We start from the raw sequence: 20,905 nt of genomic DNA, 5'->3' as shown, positions 1-20,905 counted from the left end.
TGATTGCTACTTTTTTCCTTATTTTGGCCGTTACATATTTTCATCATGATAATCCCTTTATTACTTTTTTAATTCTTGCAATTTCATTATAGCAGTTTCCACCGATTAGGCATTTCTGGTCGCCTTGTGCATGAAATACAACAATTAGAAACATGAATCATAATGAAAACACACGTAAAAAAATACTTTAAAGAAGTGATAAGCACAGAATAAATTAACGTACTTGTAATGCATATTAATGGAATTATCGAATAGCCAAAGTTGTCTTCAAGAGTGACGTTTGGTTAAACTTGTAACGTCGGCGTAGGGATTGTTGGGAACGGGAGTGAAGCAGCCTACGTGGCAGTCCTCTCTCATAGTTTGACCATGGCAGGGCCCATTATCCGTGCCCGCGATGGATCATTCTTAGCTTAGGGTTCAGGCTCAGGGCTCGGCAAAAGCGTACCCAACCGGAGCAGTAGACTTTGAAGTAAGAGAAGTGTCTACGACGTTATCTTTTGAAAACACAAGAGATCTTCGAAGTGCGTTTGTGGAACAGCTCGAATAAGCTGTTAATGTAGTAAAGTCAATTGAAGTGATACGGGATTCTCCGATCATTATCCTGTCACATTTTTCGATCTCCGGTATGAGGGGCTTGGCTCCACCAAATGAATGATTGTCCTCGCCTTTGAAACCTTATTAACGCCTTTACAAATACTAAGCCCAGACAACGAGTAAGTAAGAAGCTTCTCTGAGCCAGAATCCAGCCGAAAGAGTTGTTTGCAGTTTTCTATGAACGGAATTGAGAATTTAAGTCAAAATGTTTGAAGATATAATTTAGTTCCATTGTAATCCTTCAGTTTTGTCCAAAAGTGTGCAACTCAGTGAAAGAAACATCTCCGACCCTATAAAGTATATATATTCTTGATCACGATCAGAAGCTCCTAATCCTCCTGAGTGGATATGAGCATGTTCGTCTGTCTGTCTGTCTGTTTCTACGCGAACTAGAAATGACCCAACTTTCGTGTTTTTAAAGATAGAAAGCTGGAACTTAGTTCAGTTTATATTTTTGGTCAAATATATCTTATAGCTGCCATATAACTGAACGATCGGAAATGGTTTTTGGTAGAAATACCAACTTTCGTATTTTTGAAGATAGAAAGTTTCTTCAATTTAGAGAATTTCCACTTAGTTTCAACAAACCCCGTATTGCTTCGCGTGCGCTGTGATATATTTGGAATAAATAATTTGTTTAATTTTAATCCAAGCATAGCTCGGCTCTGCTCCTTCCTTCTTTTTCTCTTGTGCAATAGAGGTTCTTATCTGTATTTTTGTAGTTTTCCTTTGCCCACTCCAATCGCTTTCTTCAAAGCTCCCGCTTCGTCCCTATTCGGCGCAGTGGTTCATAGTACATTGTTTCTAAACTTTTTATATATTTTTTATAAATTTATTTATTAAAATGGAATTTTTTAAAACTTCCACATTTTAGAACCACTTACCTGAAGAGCTAAAATTACAAGTGTGTAGGGGGGCGTTGGTTCCTCAAAAAGATTCCAGAACGGGGTTGAAAAGTGGAAAGTCGGGGGCGTCTTTAGGTTTAGTGTAAAGCACGCGTTCAGCTTTATTCGGCTGCTTACATGAGATTGAAACTTAAAACTAGTGGAAAAAAAAAGAGATCGCCGACAGCCAACGAGCGAGAAGAGAGGCACAGAGGGGCGAGTGTGGACGCGCTCTTCAGCGCGGGTGCGCTCTTCAGCGCGGGTGCGCTCTTTAGCGCGGGTGCGCTCTTCAGCGCGGATGCGCTCTTCAGGTGAGTGGCACCACGGCCCCTCACCTAAACATTCCGCCCCCCTTGCAATCACTCGGGTTGCAATAGCTCCCTCGAAGTTATGGTTGGTGGCAAGCTCCGGATACGATCCATCCAAACACGGTGCTCTGGGCCACTGGGAGTCCGTCCTGGATCTTCAGGAAGCCCGGTTGAATAATCCGTGGGTACATATCTGCACCCAGGACGACGGAGATTGTCGCTGGCAGATGGAATCGCTCATCCGCCAGGGTCACGCCTCGGAAGTGGGCACGCACCGCCTCGCTCAGCTCCCGGGACGGCGTACGAACTCGCACGTGAGGCTCGATCTTGAACATGACCTCCAGCTGAACGCTGTCATCGGTCGTTGACCCCACGGTGGCGGAACACACCTGTTCGTCCCCCACGCTGGTAGTGGGCAGCCGGAAACACGCAGCGAGCGAGGCGTCGATGCAGCTCGAGGGCGTGCATGGGTCGATGAGGGCCCCCGTATCGAAGCTCCGAGTCCCGGTGTCGATCCGCACTAGTGCAGTCGGCAGCACGTTGACGCTGTTCCGTTGCAACAGCGATGAGAGGGTGGGCGCAGCGACCGCGTCCAGCGGGGGCCCTCGACGAGAGGCGGAACTTTGCCTAGGTGCGGATGACGCGGGCGGATGAGCGGGGGTTGGCAATCGAGGAGTGGCGGACGAAGGCCGAGGATGCATCGACGAGTGCCGGGACGTCGGTGGCCGTGGATCGGGTTGGGATTGCCGGAAAGTGGCGGACCCAGGCCGAGGAGCACCCGAACCGCGCCGGGAGTTGGCGGATGACGGCCGGGCGCCAGACGTGACACTCTGTGTCCTGACTCCCGCGCTCCGTGACCGGTGCTCCTCTTGGCGTGCCTTGCGCCGAGCCCGCGGCTTCTCCACGAGATGCAGCAGCGTGTGGTGATCCTGTCCACACGTCTTACAACCGTCACCCCGACGACAGGATCCGTCGGAGTGCTCGTGGGCCAGGCAGCTCGAGCAGTACCGGTTCACAAGAACCGCTCGGAGCCGCTTCTCGGCGCTAAGGCGTAGGAAACGCCGACACTTCTTTAAGGCGTGGATTCCATTGCAGACTCGGCAACGGTAGGATTGGATACCACGAGTACATCTGCTCTCCAGCGATGCTTGGGTGTTGCGTGGACGTGGCGACATCGTGTTGGCTATGGCTGACGGAAATATGATAAAGGAACAAATAACATGATCAGAATCGGTGTAAAATGAAGGTTCGGAACTACGGGCAGAGCTACGGGACAGCACAATTGGACAGGAACATTGGAGCGGAAGAAATGTTGATCACTGTGGGTAGGCGGACGCGTCCAACGGAAGAAGCACGACCTTAACAACGGGCCGCTTTACAAGCCCTCGCGCAGTGCGGATGTCGATCACGCGGACGTGGCCATCAGAGCCGGGATACACCGCGTCAACCCTGCCTAAGAGCCACTCATTGGACGGAAGGTTGTCTTCCTTGATGACGACCATATCCCCAACGCGGAGGTCCCTCGTAGGGGCTCGCCACTTGTTCCTCTTATGGAGCTCCTTGAGATACTCCTCCTTCCACCGGAGCTGAAATTGCTGCTGAAGCGCCTTGAGGTGTTGCCAACGATTGATGATGGAACTGGTGTCCCCCTTTATCTCGGGCTCGACCGTGGCGAGAAGTGGTCCTCCCACAAGAAAGTGCCCGGGTGTAAGAGCTAGCAGGTCAGCAGGGTCTTCGGACATTGGCGCGAGTGGCCGCGAATTCAGGCACGCCTCGATCTTCGCCAGGAGAGTAGCCAGCTCCTCAAAGGTGTATTTTCGCGTGGCGGCGGACTTGTAGAACAAGGTCTTGAAGCTCTTGACCCCTGCTTCCCAAAGGCCCCCCATGTGGGGAGCTCCCGGAGGAATGAAATGCCAGAGAAGCTGCTGGTGACTATAGGCACCAGTCACAGCCCCCTTTAGGCTCTGGAGAAAATCGCGGGATAGTAGAGCAGCTGCTCCCACAAAGGTCTTCCCGTTGTCGGACTGCACTTGACGGGGGCATCCTCTCCGGGACACGAACCGTGCGAAAGCCGCAAGAAATTTCTCGGTCGTAAGGTCCGACGTAGGCTCTAAATGGATGGCCTTAGTGGAGAAACACACAAAACACCAACACATAACCCTTTGTGATGAGACAGGCCCTCCCCGTATAGTTTTTTATCTCGAAGGGACCGGCATAATCCACACCGGTGTGCGTGAACGGGCGCGAGAAGGACGTCCGTTCCTTGGGTAGCTCTCCCATGAGTTGCGTCTGCAACTTCTTCTTGTGGATGACACATACCTTACAAGAATGGACAACAGACTTGACCAAGTTCCTCACCCTTGGAATCCAGAACTTGGCCCGGATCAGGCGGATCATCAGCTGACTGCCACCGTGCAGCGTGATGCGATGTGTAAAATGAACCAGGAGTCGAGACAGCTGACAGTCGTACGGAAGGATAATAGGGTGCCGTTCGTCATAGTGGAGAAGCTCAGAGGACGTGACCCGGCCGCAGGCTCTCATAAGGCCTTGCGAATCCACGAAGGGGTTCAGATTCTGAATCGGACTGGATGCCGATATTGGACGCTTTTCGCTTAAGCAGCCCATCTCAGAGACGAAGTGTCTGCGCTGAGTGACGGAAACTAGAAGACGTTCAGCCGACGTTATCTCATTAGCGGTCAGGTGCTCTTCAAACGAAAGTCGAATCTTCCGCGCGCGCTGGATGAAGCGATTAACATAGGAAAGGACTCGTAATGCCTTGTCGCGTGTGGAAAAACGCTCAAGGAGATCTTCGGGGGGTACTTTCGCGACATGGACCTTGACTGCTCGCTTCTCGAGTTCAGTCACGGGGGTATCATAGCCTTGAGTGGGCCAGTCGCTGCGAGGCCTCTGCAGCCAGTCAGGACCGTGCCACCACAACTGGTTATCTGCCAGATCTTGGAGAGCTACGCCCCGGCTAGCGAGATCCGCAGGGTTATGCTCGGAGCGGACATGTGCCCATTTCTGCACGTCGGTGAACTGGGTGATCTTGGTCACCCGGTTGGCCACGAACGTTGTCCACTGGCACGCTGGCTTATGCAGCCACGCGAGGACAATAGTCGAGTCGGTCCAACAGTATAGGGCAGACGCGGCCCCTGGCATTTGTGGCAGAACGGCGGTGGCCATCTCGGACAACAACAAGGCACCGCACAGTTCTAGTCGAGGGAGCGAAACCGTCTTAACTGGGGCCACTCGAGTCTTTGCAGTCAGCAGGGTCACTATTACCGTGGACCCGATTTCGACACGAACGTAAATTGCTGCGCCGTACGCCTTCTGTGAAGCGTCGCAGAACCCGTGGTGTTCGACCTTTAGGTGTGGTCGGAACGCGACCCATCGAGGAACACGAATCTGATCGAGCACCGAGTAATTCTTTAGGAAGTCAACCCATCGCTGACAGAAATCTTGAGGGAGGGCGTCATCCCACCCTAGATCCAGAAGCCAAATGTCTTGCATGAACATTTTTGCCCGAACAATGAAAGGAGCGAGCCAACCTGCTGGATCGAACAATTTGGCAATTTGGGAGAGGACTTGGCGCTTTGTGAAAACTGAGCCGGAAGTCAATTCTGGCGGGACAAAAAAGAATTCATCAGTCGTCGCTTTCCACCGCACGCCGAGTGTCTTGGCCGTGCTTTCTGCATCGATGTCGAGAAAGTCAGCTCGGAGACGGTGATCGATCGGAATGTCGGCCAGGATTGCCTTGTTATTCGACGTCCATTTCCTAAGTGGGAACCCTGCTGACTCTAGGGCCCCTTTCAGCTCCCGAATCGAAGCTTGGGCTTCAGTTTTGGAGTCTGCCCCCGCGAGAACGTCATCAACGTACATAAACTGCCGGATAATTTGACTTGCCTGCGGATACTTCGACTCTTCGTCGTCAGCGAGCTGTCGCAGCACACGGATCGCCAGGAACGGGGCACAATTGACACCGAAGGTGACCGTTTTCAACTCGTAGTCGCGGATATCCCCATCGGGATTGCGAAACAAAATACGTTGGAGCGGAGTATGCTTGGGGTCTACCCAAATTTGCCGATACATCTTCTCGATGTCGGCGTTGAAGACAAACTTAAAGTACCGCCACTTTAGGATTTGAATCGTCAGGTCGGATTGTAAGACCGGGCCCGCGTAAAGAATGTCGTTCAGACTGGTCCCGTTTGCGGACGGGCTCGAAGCATTGAAGACCACTCGCACCTTGGTGGTCGTGCTTTCGGGCTTGAAGACTGCATGATGTGGTAGATAGTAGGTAGCGGAATTGCTCGCGGGAGAGACCTCGGTCATGTGGCCTAAGTCGATGTACTCCTGAATTACCGAGTCATAGCGGGCCTTAAGGGGCGGGTCCCTCTTCAGGCGCTGCTCATTACGCAGAAACTGAGCAAGGGCAAAGGACCGTGAAGCCGCTAGCTCGGAACCCTTCTGCCCGGGGTCGCGTAAGGGGAGCGTCACAACGTACTTGCCACACTCGTCTCTTTTCGTCGTCTGGACAAAATTGTGCTCGCAAACTGAATCCGATTCCGAACTTATCGGTGTGGGCACATCTTCCACCTCCCAGAATTTGGTGAGGAGCTGATCCAGTGAGTCACCGAGGCTGGGGGCAACTCGTGTGGAAAAGACGGACACGCTGCGGGGATTGGCTGGAGATAATGGTCCTGTCAGCACCCATCCAAAAATGGTCTCCTGACCGAGAAGCGACCCGCATATGTTAGGCTTGGCATTACTGAGGAGAATGGACGGAAGAATGTCCGCTCCTATTAGTACATCGACTTGGGAGCTCTCAAAGAAGTTGGGGTCCGCCAGAGGAATGTCGGGCAGCCCCTTGAGACGATCTCGCGGAATCGGGTATGATGGCAGATTCCCTGCCAACTGCGGCAGAACGTAGGCCGCAGTTTCTAATTGTAGCCCAGGTCTAGACGGCGACCGAATGGAGAAATGGCACAATTTTGTAGACTGCGCGGAAATGGTCTGATTAAGGCCGGAAACTTGGGCTTGTATCGTCTTGAAGGGTGGTTTGACGATGTTGAACAGTCGTTCCGTGATGAAGGTCGCTTCGGACCCTGAGTCTATCAGAGCTCGTGCCTGGAAGCTGCACCCCAAGTGGCACACGTTGATAAGAGCCGTGCCTAGTAGGACGGCCCCTGACCCGGAAGCGAAACACACCTGCACATCCGACTGATCCTCTGAGCCGTTTGTGCTTCTGGCAGTCTGTGCGGGTCGAGCCCTTGCTGTCGTAGGCGGACTTGGAGCGGTGGCGAACGGATTGCCGCGGTGCAGAAGGGTGTGGTGCCGGCTGTGACATGTGAAGCAAGTATGGGCGCTCGTGCAGTCTCGCTGCTGGTGCCCTCGGGCAAAACAGTTCAAACACAGCTGCTTCCTTTTAATATAGTCCGAGCGCCCATTTACGTCCATTTCCAAGAACCGCGGACATAAGCGAATGGGGTGGTTCTCCCTCGAACAGAGATCGCAACCCTTGGGGCCCGGAACCACTCGAGTCTCGTATGAATGGAGCCTTCGAGCGGGGGCAGTAGGAGTTCCCGACCTTGGCGGAAGTTGCCCGGAGCTACTAGGCCTGACGTCATCGATTGCTTCCAGAGTGCGATGGCGCTCTGTCAGGAAATTGTCTAATTCCTTCCATGTTGGAATTTCGGCCTTGTTATGAACGGATTGCTCCCACATGGAAAGTGTGACTTTGGGGAGCTTTGACGAAATCATGAACACCAGGAGGCAGTCCCAGGCCTCAACATTGATGGCGGACATTGCTAGGGCTGTCAGAGAACTCTGAATGGTGGCTTGGAGCTCCTTCAGCGCCACCCCGGACTCTTGAGAAATAGCCTGGAGGTTGAAAAGGATTTTCAACTGGCTATTGACCAGTAGCCGCCGGTTCTCAAAGCGGTCTGTGAGGCTTTGCCAAGCGACGGCAAAACCCTCATGGGTAAGGGGAGCCTTGGAAACAATAGCGTGGGCGTCACCACTTGTTTTGGACAACAAGTGGAACAACCGCTCTACCGGGGTGAGCCGCGAGTTTTGAATGTAAATGGCCGTGAACAAGTCTCGGAAGGTGGGCCACCGAAGATAATCACCCGCGAAGACCTCGGTATCCACCGGAGGTAACCGGCAGCCTGTAGACGCGGGCGTGTGAACGTTGACGGAAGCCGGAGTGGTATGGGAAGCAATTCTCTCTCGAAGCTGGGCAATACACCTCGAATAGACGGAGTAGCAGTAGCTGTACTTGGCTTCCAGCACTGTCGAGATGGCCGCATTGTCGTCGGACTCAGCTAGCAAATCGGAGCAGCTCTCATAGCTTTTCTCCACCTTCTCCCACAGTGCCCGAATTTGGTCCCGGTGGACTTCGCACATGTATTGGGAGCCCACTTCCGTTTCTCTGGCGGCCGGAGTATTTATGTTGGCCTCAAATTGGCTAACTCGATCTGAAGTGGCGATGAACTTCTTCAGCGCCACGTCGACCGCACTTTGAGCCATTTTTGCAACGGAACGAGTCTGCCTCTGTGAAGGACCGGAGCTCGTGTCGACGGATTCGTCACTCTTCGCCCTTGGAATGGCACTGTACGCCTTAGGCTTTAAAAGAGGCGTCCGCGGAGAAGCGGATCGAGATCTCTCCAAACGGATGGTTGGGATCGGACGTGGCTTTTGGTCGTCTCCCGTGGGCATTCTCAGACACCAATTCGCTGATCAGCGCTTGTCGAATGACTTGCGCAATAGGTGGCTCGTACGAAGCGGTAGCCGGTCACTAATGTGATGAGCCCTGTGAGATCTCGGACGAAATGCGATTGCAAAGCCAAGTGGGAATTATTAGCGCCGATGTCGAGAGGAACGTCGGAAACGGCACAATTCGGATGTGGGAGAAACTTCAGGAAGCCAAAAAAACCCAGATGGGCCAAGGTTTGTCGAGATTCTAGGCGGATGTTGCCAGATGCAGAGTAGGAGTAAGGTTAGGAAAAATGCCGGAGCGGAAAATGGAAAAGGACCGGAAAATTCGTGCTCGTTCGGAAAAATAATTGATGACTGTCGATATATGTATATTTCGACCAGTATGGCTCGTACGTAAATATTTAATTCCTAACTATTTTCGAATTTGCGAAATTTAACACAGAGAGAGAATAAATAATTAATTTTTGCCTAATTGTCGGATTTAATTATTTTGGAAACAGACGGGTGGAGTTGAGAATTTCAATTTTTAATCAATGGCGGTTAAGTAACCCGAAGCTGGAACGGTGGAATTGAAACCGCGGCTAGGTCCAGAAAGCCGATTGACAATTAAATTATTTAATTATAATTTTTTTTCTCTTTCGATAATTAAATTTTTGACCTTAATTATTGAGTGGCCGGAAAGGGAAATTAAAAAAACTTTGGCCCTTTGCTCGGACGGAAAAATACGAATTAAATAAATTTGTAGTTATAAATATAAATAAATAAATTTATAATCAATTGATTTTTTTTTTTTTTTAATTTGTTTGGTTATATATTTCCTGGAACTGGAGGCAGAAAATATTGAGAAATATATGGGCATACATGCAAGTAGGGCAAGGGCATGTGGGCATACGATGGTACAGTGGAACGTCGAGAAGTGGACTGTATGGTTAAATTTTATCGGTTATATATTTCCTGAAATCGGAGGCAGAACATATTTGGAGATATGTGGAAATGCCTGCAGGTACGGATATAAGTAAGGGCATGTGGGCATATGTTGGCACAGTGGAGCGTCGATAATGTGTAACTGCGGAAACGGAAAAGTTATGTGGTGTAAAAAAATTGGGGATGGAAAACCAATATTACGACAGCGGCGGACTGTTCGGTGAACTTGGAGATTCCCGGAACCACTTCACACCGGCTGGCCAATATTAATTATGCCCTTTTATTTTTATATATTTTTTTTTCTTCACCACACTCTTTCACCGTTCACTTGCCGATTTTTTTTTGCGGATTAATTGCACCAAACACAATGTATGTGTGTATGCATGTATGTACATATTCCTCGACCGTTGGCGCGCGAACGGATAACGGGAAGGCCAAAAACGGCGAGGAATATGGCGAGGCACACACAACGGAGATGGATGGAAAATTTTTTTGTAATTTTTTTGTCTCAGAAAAGTCTCAAGCTGCCGTGGTGTCGGAAAACTCGGACTTGGAGTTGACACGGAGGGAAAAACAATCTTGCAGCAGTGTGAACGAAATTTTATGTTCGGACCACTGCGGAAGACCGGCAGAGAGACGGAGACGGAAAAAATTTCGTACTTATCTTTTTGGGCGGAACAATGCCTGGACTGCTGGTGGATCCAAAAATATCCTGAATATCCTGGGATCCGGCTCGAAGGACCAAAATGTGTAGGGGGGCGTTGGTTCCTCAAAAAGATTCCAGAACGGGGTTGAAAAGTGGAAAGTCGGGGGCGTCTTTAGGTTTAGTGTAAAGCACGCGTTCAGCTTTATTCGGCTGCTTACATGAGATTGAAACTTAAAACTAGTGGAAAAAAAAAGAGATCGCCGACAGCCAACGAGCGAGAAGAGAGGCACAGAGGGGCGAGTGTGGACGCGCTCTTCAGCGCGGGTGCGCTCTTCAGCGCGGGTGCGCTCTTTAGCGCGGGTGCGCTCTTCAGCGCGGATGCGCTCTTCAGGTGAGTGGCACCACGGCCCCTCACCTAAACAACAAGAGTTTGGTAATTTAAAATTTATTTGTGATGTAGGGCGGCGTTTCTGCCGCAAAAGATTCCAGAAGTGGCGAAATAAGATAAGAAGTCGGGGGCGTTGTGGTTGAATTCAGAAACGCTTCCAGCTTTATTCGCAGCTTACAAGAGATTAAAACTTAACTAGAACAATAAACGGACGATCGACGACGGCCGACGAGCGAGAGAGAGTGCACAGAGGGGCGAGTTCGGAGGCGCTCATCAGCGCGGGTGCCCCCTTATGCACAGCTGAGCGGCACAACGGCCCCTCACCTAAACATCCCGCCCCCCTTGCAATCACTCGGGTTGCAACAGCTCCCTCGTCGTTACGGCTGATGACTGGCTCCGGACACATCGAGCGCCGGGAAGTCGATGGCCGTGGATCGGCTTGTGAGTGCCGGAAACTGGCGAACGAAGGCCGAGAAGCAACCGAACCGCGCCGGGAGTTGGCGGACGACGGCCGAGCGCCAGCTGAGGCACTCCGTGTACTGTCTCCCTCGCTCCGTGACCGGTGCTCCTCTTGACGTGCCTTGAGCCGAGCCCGCGGCTTCTCCACGAGGTGCAGCAGCGTGTGGTGATCCTGACCACACGTCTTACAGCCGTCCCCACGCCGACAAGATCCGTCGGAGTGCTCGTAGGCCAGTCAGCTCGAGTGCCGGAAACTGGCGAACGAAGGCCGAGAAGCAACCGAACCGCGCCGGGAGTTGGCGGACGACGGCCGTGCGCCAGCTGAGGCACTCCGTGTACTGTCTCCCACGCTCCGTGACGAGCCCGCGGCTTCTCCACGAGATGCAGCAGCGACAAGATCCGTCGGAGTGCTCGTGGGCCAGTCAGCTCGAGCAATACCGGTTCAAAAGAACCGCCCGGAACCGCTTCTCGGCACTAAGGCGTAGGAAGCGCCGACACTTCTTCAATGGATAGATCCCATTGCAGACTCGGCATCGGTAGGATTGTATACCTTGAGTACATCTGCTCTCCAGTGACTGGGCGTTGCGTGGGCGTGCCGACATCGTGTTTACTATGACTGGCGGAAATATGATGAAGGAACAAATAACGTTATCAGAATCGGTGTAAATGATTATTTGGAAGTACCGGCAGAGATACGAGACAGCACAATGGACAGGAACATTGGATCGGAAGAAATGTTAATTGTTGTGGGAAGGCGGACGCTTCCAACGGAAGAAGCACGACCTTAGCAACGGGTCGCTTGACGAGCCCTCGCGCGGTGCGGATGTCGATCACGCGGACATGGCCATCGGATCTTGGATATACCGCGTCAGCCCTGCCTAATCGCCACTCATTGGACGGAAGGTTGTCCTCCTTCATGACGACCATATCACCAACGCGGTGGGGGCTCGTAGGGGCTCGCCACTTATTCCTCTTATGGAGCTCCTTGAAGTACTCTTCCTTCCATCGCAGCCGAAATTGCTGCTGAAGATCCTTCAGGGGTTGCCAGCGATTAATGATAGAAGTGGTATCCCCCTTTACCTCGGGTTCAACCGTGGAGAGAAGTGGGCCTCCCACAAGAAAGTGCCCGGGTGTAAGAGCCAACAATTCAGCAGGGTCTTCGGACATTGGCGCGAATTCAGGCACGCCTCGATCTTCGCCAGGAGAGTAGCCAGCTCCTCAAAGGTGTATTTCCGCGTGGCGGTGGACTTGTAGATCAACAGGCCCCCCATGTGGGGAGCTCCCGGAGGAATAAAATGCCAGAGAAGCTGCTGGTGACTATTGGCACCGGTCACAGCCCCTTTTAGGCTCTGGAGAAAATCGTGGGATAGTAGGGCAGCTGCCCCCACAAAGGTCTTCCCGTTGTCGGACTGCACTTGACTGGGGCATCCTCTCCGGGACACGAACCGTGCGAAAGCCTCCAGAAATTTCTCGGTTGTAAGGTCCGACGTAGGCTCTAAATGGATGGCCTTAGTAGAGAAGCACACAAGCACCAACACATAACCCTGTGTGGTGAGAAAGGTCCTCCCCGTATAGTTTTTTATCTCGAAAGGACCGGCATAATCCACGCCAGTGTACGTGAATGGGCGCGAGAAGGACGTCCGTTCCTTAGGTAGTTCTCCCATGAGTTGCGTCTGCAACTTCTTCTTGTGGATGACACATACTTTACAAGAATACCCGACCCCTAGGAATCCAGAATTTGGGCCGGATCAGACGGATCATCAGCTGATTGCCACCGTGCAGCGTGATGCGATGCGTAAATTGAACCAGGAGTCGTGACAGATGGCATTCGTACGGAAGGATTATAGGGTGCCGTTCGTCATATTGGAAAAGCTCAGAGGACGTGACCCGGCCGCAGGCTCTCATAAGGCCTTGCGAATCCACGAAGGGGTTCCGATTTTGAATCGGACTGGATGCCGATATTGGACGCTTTTCGCTTAAGCAGCCCATCTGAGAGACGAAGTGTCTGCGCTGAGTGACGGAAACGAGAAGACGTTCAGCCGACGTAACCTCATAAGCTGTCAGGTGCTCTTCGAACGAGGATCGAATCTTCCGCGCGCGCTGGATGAAGCGATAAACATAGGCAAAGACTCATAATGCCTTGTCGAGTGTAGAAAAACGTTCAAGAAGATCTTCTGGGGCGCCTTCGCGACATGGACCTTGACTGCTCGTTTCTCGAGTTCAGTCACGGGGGCACCATTGCCTTGAGTGGGCCAATCGCTGCGAGGCCTTTGCAGCCAGTCAGGACCCAGTCACCACAACTGGTTACCCGCAAGATCTTGGAGAGCTACGCCCCGGCTAGCGAGATCCGCAGGGTTCTGCTCGAAGCGGACATGTGCTCATTGAACTGGGTGATCTTGGTCACCCGGTTGGCCACGAACGTTGTCCACTGACACGCTGGCTTATGCAGCCACGCGAGGACAATAGTCGAGTCGGTCCAACAGTATAGGGCAGACGCGGCCTCTGGCATCTTTGGCAGAACGGCGGTGGCCATCTCGGACAACAACAAGGCACCGCGCAGTTCTAGCCGAGGGAGCGACACCGTTTTAACTGGGGCCACTCGAGTATTTGCAGTCAGCTTTTACCGTGGACCCAATCTCGACACGAACGTAATTTGCTGCACCGTATGCCTTCTGTGAAGCGTCGCAGAACCGGTGGTGTTCGAACTTTAGGTGTGGTCAGAACGCGACCCACTGAGGAACACGAATCTGATCGAGCACCGAGTAGTTCGTTAGGAAGTCAACCCATTGCTGACAGAAATCTTGAGGAAGGGCGTTGTCCCACCCTAGATCCAGAAGGCAAATGTCTTGCATGAACATTTTCGCCCGAACAATGAAAGAAGCGAGCCAACCTACTGGATCGAACAATTTGGCAATTTAGGAGAGGATTTGGCGCTTTGTGAAAGACGAGCCGGAAGTCAATTCTGGCGGAACAAAAAAGAACTCATCAGTCGTCGCTTTCCACCGCACGCCGAGTGTCTTGGCCGTGCTCTCTGCATCGATGTCGAGGAAATCAGCACGAAGGAGGTGGTCGCTCGGAATGTCGGCCAGGATCGCCTTGCCATTCGACGTCCATTTCCTAAGTGGGAACCCTGCCGACTCTAGGGCCCCTTTCAGCTCCCGAACCGCAGCTTGGGCTTCGGTTTTGGAGTCGGCCCCCGCGAGAACGTCATCAACGTACATAAACTGCCGGATAACTTGGCTTGCCTGCGGATACTTCGACTCTTCGTCGTCAGCGAGCTGTCGCAGCACACGGATCGCCAGGAACGGGGCACAATTGACACCGAAGGTGACCGTTTTCAACTCGTAGTCGCGGATATCCCCATCGGGATTGCGAAAAAAAATACGTTGGAGCGGAGTATGCTTGGGGTGTACCCAAATTTGCCGATACATCTCGCTGTCGGCGTTGATTTGCATTTGATTTAGGATTTGAATCGTCAGGTCGGATTGCAAGACCGGGCCCGCGACGAATTTTGTTCGGACTGGTCGTTTGCCGACGGGATCGAAGCATTTAAGATTACCCGCACCTTAATGGTCGTGCTTTCGGGCTTGAAGACGGCATGACGTGGCCTAAGTCGATGTATTCCTGGATTACAGAGTCATAGCGGGCCTTAAGGGGTGGATCCCTCTTCAGGCGCTGCTCATTACGTAGGAACTGAGCGAGAGCAAAGGACCGTGAAGCCGCTAGCTCGGAACTCTTCTGCTCGGCGTCGCGTAAGAGGAGCGTTACAACGTACTTGCCACATTCGTCTCTTCTCGTCGTCTGCACAAAATTGTGCTCGCAAACTGAATCCGATTCCGAACTGATCTGTGTGGGAACATCTTCCACCTCCCAGAATTTGGTGAGGAGCTGATCCAGTGAGTCACCGAGGCTGCGGGCAACTCGTGTGGAAAAAACGGACATGCTGTGGGTGATGGCTGGAGATAATGGGCCTGTCAGCACCCATCCAAAATTGGTCTCCTAACCGAGAAGCGACCCGCAAATGTAAGTTTTGGAATTACCGAGGAGAATGGACGGAAGAATGCCAGCTCCTATTAATTGTAGCCCGGGTCTAGACGGCGACCGAATGGAGAAATGGCATAATTTAGTAGACTGCGCGGAAATGGTCTGATTAAGGCCGGAAAGGCTTGACAAGGTTGAACAGTCGTTCCGTTATGAAAGTCGCTTCGGACCCTGAGTCTATCAGTGCTCGTGCTTGGAAGCTGCACCCCAAATGGCACACGTTGATAAGGGCCGTGCTCAGTAGGACGGCTCCTGACCCGGAAGCGAAACACACCTGCACATCCGACTGGTCCTCTGAGCCGTTTGTGCTTCTGGCAGTCTGTGCGGGTCGAGCCCTTGCTGGCATAGGCGGACTTGGAGCGGTGGCGAACGGATTGCCACGGTGCAGGAGGGTGTAGTGTCGGCTTTGACATGTGAAGCAGGTATGAGCGCTCGTGCAGTCTCGTTGCTGGTGCCCTCGGGCAAAACAGTTTCAACATAACTGCTTCCTCTTAATATAGTCAGAGCGCCCATTAACGTCCATCTTTAGGAAACGTGGACATAAGCGAATGGGGTGGTTCTCCCTTGATCAGAGATCGCAGCCCTTTTGTCCCGACCCTGGCGGAAATTACCCGGAGCCACTAAATTTATTTTAGCCTCAAATTGCCTAATTTATTTGTTGTGGCGATGAACTTTTTCTGCGCCTCTTCGACCGCACTTTGAGCCATTTTCGCAACGGAGCGAGTCTGCCTCTGTGAAGGGCCGGGGATTGTATTGACGGATTCGTCACTCTTTGCCCTTGGAATGGCACTAGTCGCCTTAGGCTTCAACAGAGGCGTCCGCGGAGATGCGCCGACCAATTCGCTCAGAGTCCAATTCGCTGGTCAGCGCTTGTCGACTGACTTGCGCAACAGGTGCCTCATACGAAGTGGTGCCCGGTCACACTAATTAGATAAGATGGTGAGATCGCGGATGAAATGCGATTACAAGGAGCAAGTGGGAACTAGTGGCGCCGATGTCGAAAGGAAAGAAATGTGTGATGTGTGTGCGGCACAATTCGTATGTAGAAAGAGAACTTCGTGCTCGTTCGAAAAAAATTCATGACGATCTATATATGTATATTTATACAAGTTTGGTTCGTACGTAGATATAAAATTCTTAACTATTTCCGAACTTTCAGGGCCGGAAAGCTGGAATTGACTTTGCCTTGTATTTAACACAAAAATAAAAATAATAATAATTAATAATAATAAATAATAATAATAAAATAATAATAATAATAATTAAGTTTTGACTAATTGTCGGATTTAATTATTATGGAGCCAGAAAGGTGGAGTTGAAACCTTAATCTTTAATTAATTGAGTTTAATTATCACGGAGCCGGAAAGGTGGAATTGAATCCGAGCCTCTATTCGGACATAAGGTTGATAATTAAATTATTAATAATTTTTCGACTTTAATTATTGAGTGGCCGGAAAGGTGAATTAAAAAAAACTGGTAATTCACTCGAACGGAAAATAATAATTAAATAAATTGGGGTGGTTATAATTATAAATATATAAATTTAAAATTAATTGATTTCCTTTTTTTGAAGTTATGAAGTTATTACGCAGCCGGTTATGCCGTCGGCACCCTGTACGTAACCCAAAGAAAAAAAAACAGCGCATTAAAAAAAACACAACACGGCTACTACGGCGGCTAGATTGAGAATTTATGGCGGAATGGCGGTTTATAATTGTTGGTTTTAGAAAATTAAAATTTTTTTTTTTATCTTTATCTTTATTAAGATATATATTAAGGTTATATATTTCCTGATATTGGAGGCAGAAAATATTTGCAACATGCATGCAAGTACGGATGTATGTAAGGGCATGTGGGGTATATGTTCGCATAGTGGAGCGTTGATAAGTGGACTGTATGGTGTAAAAAATGACACTGATTGGGGAAGAAAAAAAAACAAATATTACGACAGCGGCGGACTGTTCGGTGAATTTGGAAATTCCGGAACTAATTCACACCGGCTGGCCAATATTAATTATGCCTTTTTTTTTGTCACCACACAATTTCACTGTTGCACCAAAAAAATGTGTATGTGTATCAGTATGTATGTGGATGCACATATGCCTCGACCGTTGGCAAGCGGATGGATAACGGAGAGGTCGAAAACGGCATGGAATATGGGCAGCACACAAAACGGAGACGGATGGAAAAATTTGCAAAATTTGAAGACGAAGAAGAGTAGAAAATCTCAAACTGTTGTGTCGGAAAACTCGGACTTGGAGTTGACACGGAGGGAAAAACAATCTTGCAGCAGTGTGAACAACATTTAATGTTCGGACCACTGCTGAAGACCGGCAGAGAGACCGAGACCGAGAAAATGTCGTAATTATCTTTTGCCGGAACAATGCCGGGAACTTTTGGAAGTAAATATCAAAGAAATATCCGGCTCGAAGGACCAAAATGATGTAGGGGGCGTTGCAGCCGCAAAAGATTCCAGAAGTGGCGAAATAAGAAAAGAAGTCGGGGGCGTCGTGGTTGAATTCAGAAACGCTTCCAGCTTTATTTGCTGCCTGCAAGAGATTAAAACTTAACTAGAACAATAAACGGACGATCGACGACGGCCGACGAGCGAGAGAGAGTGCACAGAGGGGCGAGTGCGGATGCGCTCTTCAGCGCGGGTGCGCTCTTTAGCGCGAAAACGCTCTTATGCAAAACTGAGCGGCACAACGGCCCCCCACTTAAACAATTTGCATTAAAGTCATTTTGTCCGTTTCATATATACCCCCTTCGTCTGAACCGCCCACATACTGGCATTCAATCGAAACCAATTTTTGGTATTGATCAGAAGTTTCCTTGCGTGGCAAATAAGATTTTCTGGTTGCCTTTGGCAAATTTTCACAAACTTAATATCCTAATCGATAAATTTGATTGGTCCGATATTCTGGTATGCACAAATATAAATGAAACCTAAAAAATTTAATTAAATTAACAATAATTAAATAAAATTAAAATTTTATAATACCTTAAATAAATTTTCATTTTTTGACTCATGCCATAGACAAGGTGTCTCACGAAATAAAAAAATTACTTAAAACAGACCTTTAGTTCAATATAAAAAACATGCATGCAGATTTTTCAAGATATCTGCTAGATCTGTCAAATTTTGCCGTGCATGACGCTGAATGTTATGACGCTGAATGGCTGATTGTTCGCCGCTGCCGGATTCAGTTTACTCAAAATTTATATTTGCCTTTTTTTCTAACGTTTTATTTGACAAAAAACTTACAAACAACAACTGCCTAAAATGAATGATCAGCCTTACGCATGCAACATTCAATCAGCAAATCTTGTTTTCTTTCCGTCTTTCTCCGAGTAAAATTTATTATGAGATCTTCTAAGGGTTAAACCCATTTTTTCGCTTCTTATATTTGGAAACCTCGATTTTTTCCCTTATGTGGAAGGAATCTTTCATAATTGCATAAAAAGTGGAAAAAGTCCGATGCTGCAAACTACAAAGGCACCGCTAGGTTTTAAAGTTACTTGAAAATGAAATTACTCCTCATTTTCAACACCTTTGCTCTTCGATTATTTCTCCATGTCCATGTTTGTAGAAACGGCTCTCCAAGAGATTACTTATTGCGCTTATTGCTTTTCTAGACATAGAAGGTGCGTTTAACAACATCCTGCCAAGTTCAATAACCAACGCGCTGACGAGACTAGGGGTGGACGATCAATTCGTGCACCTGATAAGGCGACCCTGGTAAACAGGACTGTTGATGTGAGACTAGTATGGGAGTCTATTTAGAGATTCGTCAGAATCTTGCTCCAGTTTTACCAGACAGAATGATTTTAATGCAAACAAATTCTAAATCCCCAAATTCTTCTAATTTCACCTCTTCAAAAGCAAGTTGGGAGTTTCCGAAATGAGGATTCCACCCCCCGACCTTCATAGAGGTCCAACACGTATAAATGTGGTGTTTACTTGCAAATTAGTGTATTGGTGTGTTTGTTTTTGGGTGAAGATTTGATATTTAATTTGGACCGTTCAAAGTGAGTAGAGAGTGAGTTTGACTTATCTTTGAAGACCATTCTTTATGTTAGCTCCTGTGTAATTTGAGATGAGTTTGGTGATATTGGTGTGGTAACTGCGATGTCGGTATCCATGACCTCGATGTCGTCTTGCTCCTTCTGGTGAATGTGATTTCAGAGGAGTTCTTTTAATGGTTTTCTTTGTTGAAATTTCATGGAATGTTGAATTGGTTATAGTGTTTTGTGTGTATTTTTTTTTGTTGGTTTTATGGGAGTCTTGAGTACGGGCTAGACATTGCTTCGTATGCCGCTGGCCTTAACTCTCTACCCTACCGCATATCCTACTCGATGCTCCTGAGCCTCAGTATGATCGTTGCAACAAAGGATGCTATTGCGTCCTAGAGCCTTTGATTGAGCTCCTTGAGTTCTCGAGCGGGCTCTTTCAGCGGGGCCATGACCAGGATGGCGTCCTCGTAGTCCGTTCTGAAACCGGACGCTACCCTTATGGCTCTCAGTCCTACGCTGCAATAACCCTTCTACTGTAGCTGGGCGTATTCATTGCCGCTGCCAAGATGGGTGCTGCGTACAAAATTTGCGCCGAGGCAATGCTTACGAGGAGCTTTCTCCTGTTCTGCCTCAGGTGTTCAGAACGAATTTACAAGCCGCTCGCAACAATTTGCCGCGGCTAGCTCACAGAGCTTGTGAGTCTGTTCCACCGAATTTAAATGTTTTGACTCGATTGCCCAAATACAATATGAATTACTCCTTGCCCCCAAAATGGGCTCCGCTCCGGTTCCTTGCTGCTCCTCCTGGTTTTCGCTTTGCTCTGTCGTCGGCGCATCCGGTTGGCCGTACCTGTTGTTATGATCGCGGCTGTTACTCCGTCGTCGCTGCTGTTCCTCTGGCTACGTTGCCGTTGGTTCCCTAAATGTCGCCCTTTCACTGGCCGCACGCTTACTTTCCTACCTTTTAGAACACACCCTTGGGCCGTCTGTGACTGGTCAAAGACTGGGCGTCGCTCTTCCGCTCCGCTGCAGCAAGGACACACCACGCATACGCGCTAGCGAGTCTGGTTCGGAAGTTGGTCGCGGACTGCCGCACCTCCACTACACCAGCAATACACCACGCATACGCGCTAGCCAGTCTGGATCGGGAGTTAGCTGCTGTCTGTCACCTCCTCTACACCTGGAAATACCACGCATACGTGCTAGCGAGTCCGGATCGGGAGGTGGCCGGTGAACGTTGCGTCTCCACTACACCGTGAAAACCACGCGCATACGCGAGTCCGGAAGGGGAGTTTGCTGGTGGTTGTCACGCCGCCACTACACCTGGAAACACCGCGCATACGCGCTAGCGAGCCCGGATCGGGAGTTGCCGTCAAAAACCGTGCGTCGCACCTCCGCTACAACGGTGACACACCGCGCATACGCGGTGGCGAGTCCGGATCGGGAGTTTCTTGACTGGTGACCGGGGTGTTCCCGATCGGTTTCCTAACTGGGCGTGCACGCCTTAACACGCCTGTTCGTTGCGTTACAGAAGTCGGTAAGGCGTAGACCAGACATGTCCCTTACTTGCTTTCTGGCTGCAGTCTTGCCCTGGATGTACTCGAGATGCCCTCGGATGGAGAGCCGGGTGTCAATCATCAGGCCCAGGTATTTTATGGCCCGCTGTGAGATTGTGGCCATTCCACCGACCTGGATTGTCCAGCATTTTGGACTGGTCCATTGCCTCTATCGTAGGGCGGGTCAATTTTTTTCGCAAAAATCGTCCCCCATAATCGGAATCTACGAAGAATTCTAATAAAATTTCACCATGAAACCATGTGTCTAAAATGAATTCCTAGCTCGCGCCGTGAAGCTTAAAGATTTCACTATGAGGTACATAAGGTATTTAAGACATTTTAATGTATTTAAAAAAAACATACGCATTTTCCAATTAT

General features: G+C 49.9%; 1 protein-coding gene across 8 annotated transcripts in view; it reads right to left on the bottom strand.

The window, feature by feature from the left end:
- nAChRalpha4 (nicotinic acetylcholine receptor alpha4) overlaps positions 1-20,905 on the bottom strand; it is a 270,245-nt gene that overhangs the window by 10,010 nt on the left and 239,330 nt on the right. The gene's annotated exons all lie outside the window — the stretch shown is intronic.

The sequence above is a fragment of the Drosophila bipectinata genome, chromosome 3L (assembly GCF_030179905.1).
Source record: "Drosophila bipectinata strain 14024-0381.07 chromosome 3L, DbipHiC1v2, whole genome shotgun sequence".
In the NCBI taxonomy this organism is placed as follows: domain Eukaryota; kingdom Metazoa; phylum Arthropoda; class Insecta; order Diptera; family Drosophilidae; genus Drosophila; species Drosophila bipectinata.
The sequence above is the reverse complement of the archived record's forward strand: the minus strand, read 5'-3'. Positions and strand labels throughout refer to the sequence as shown.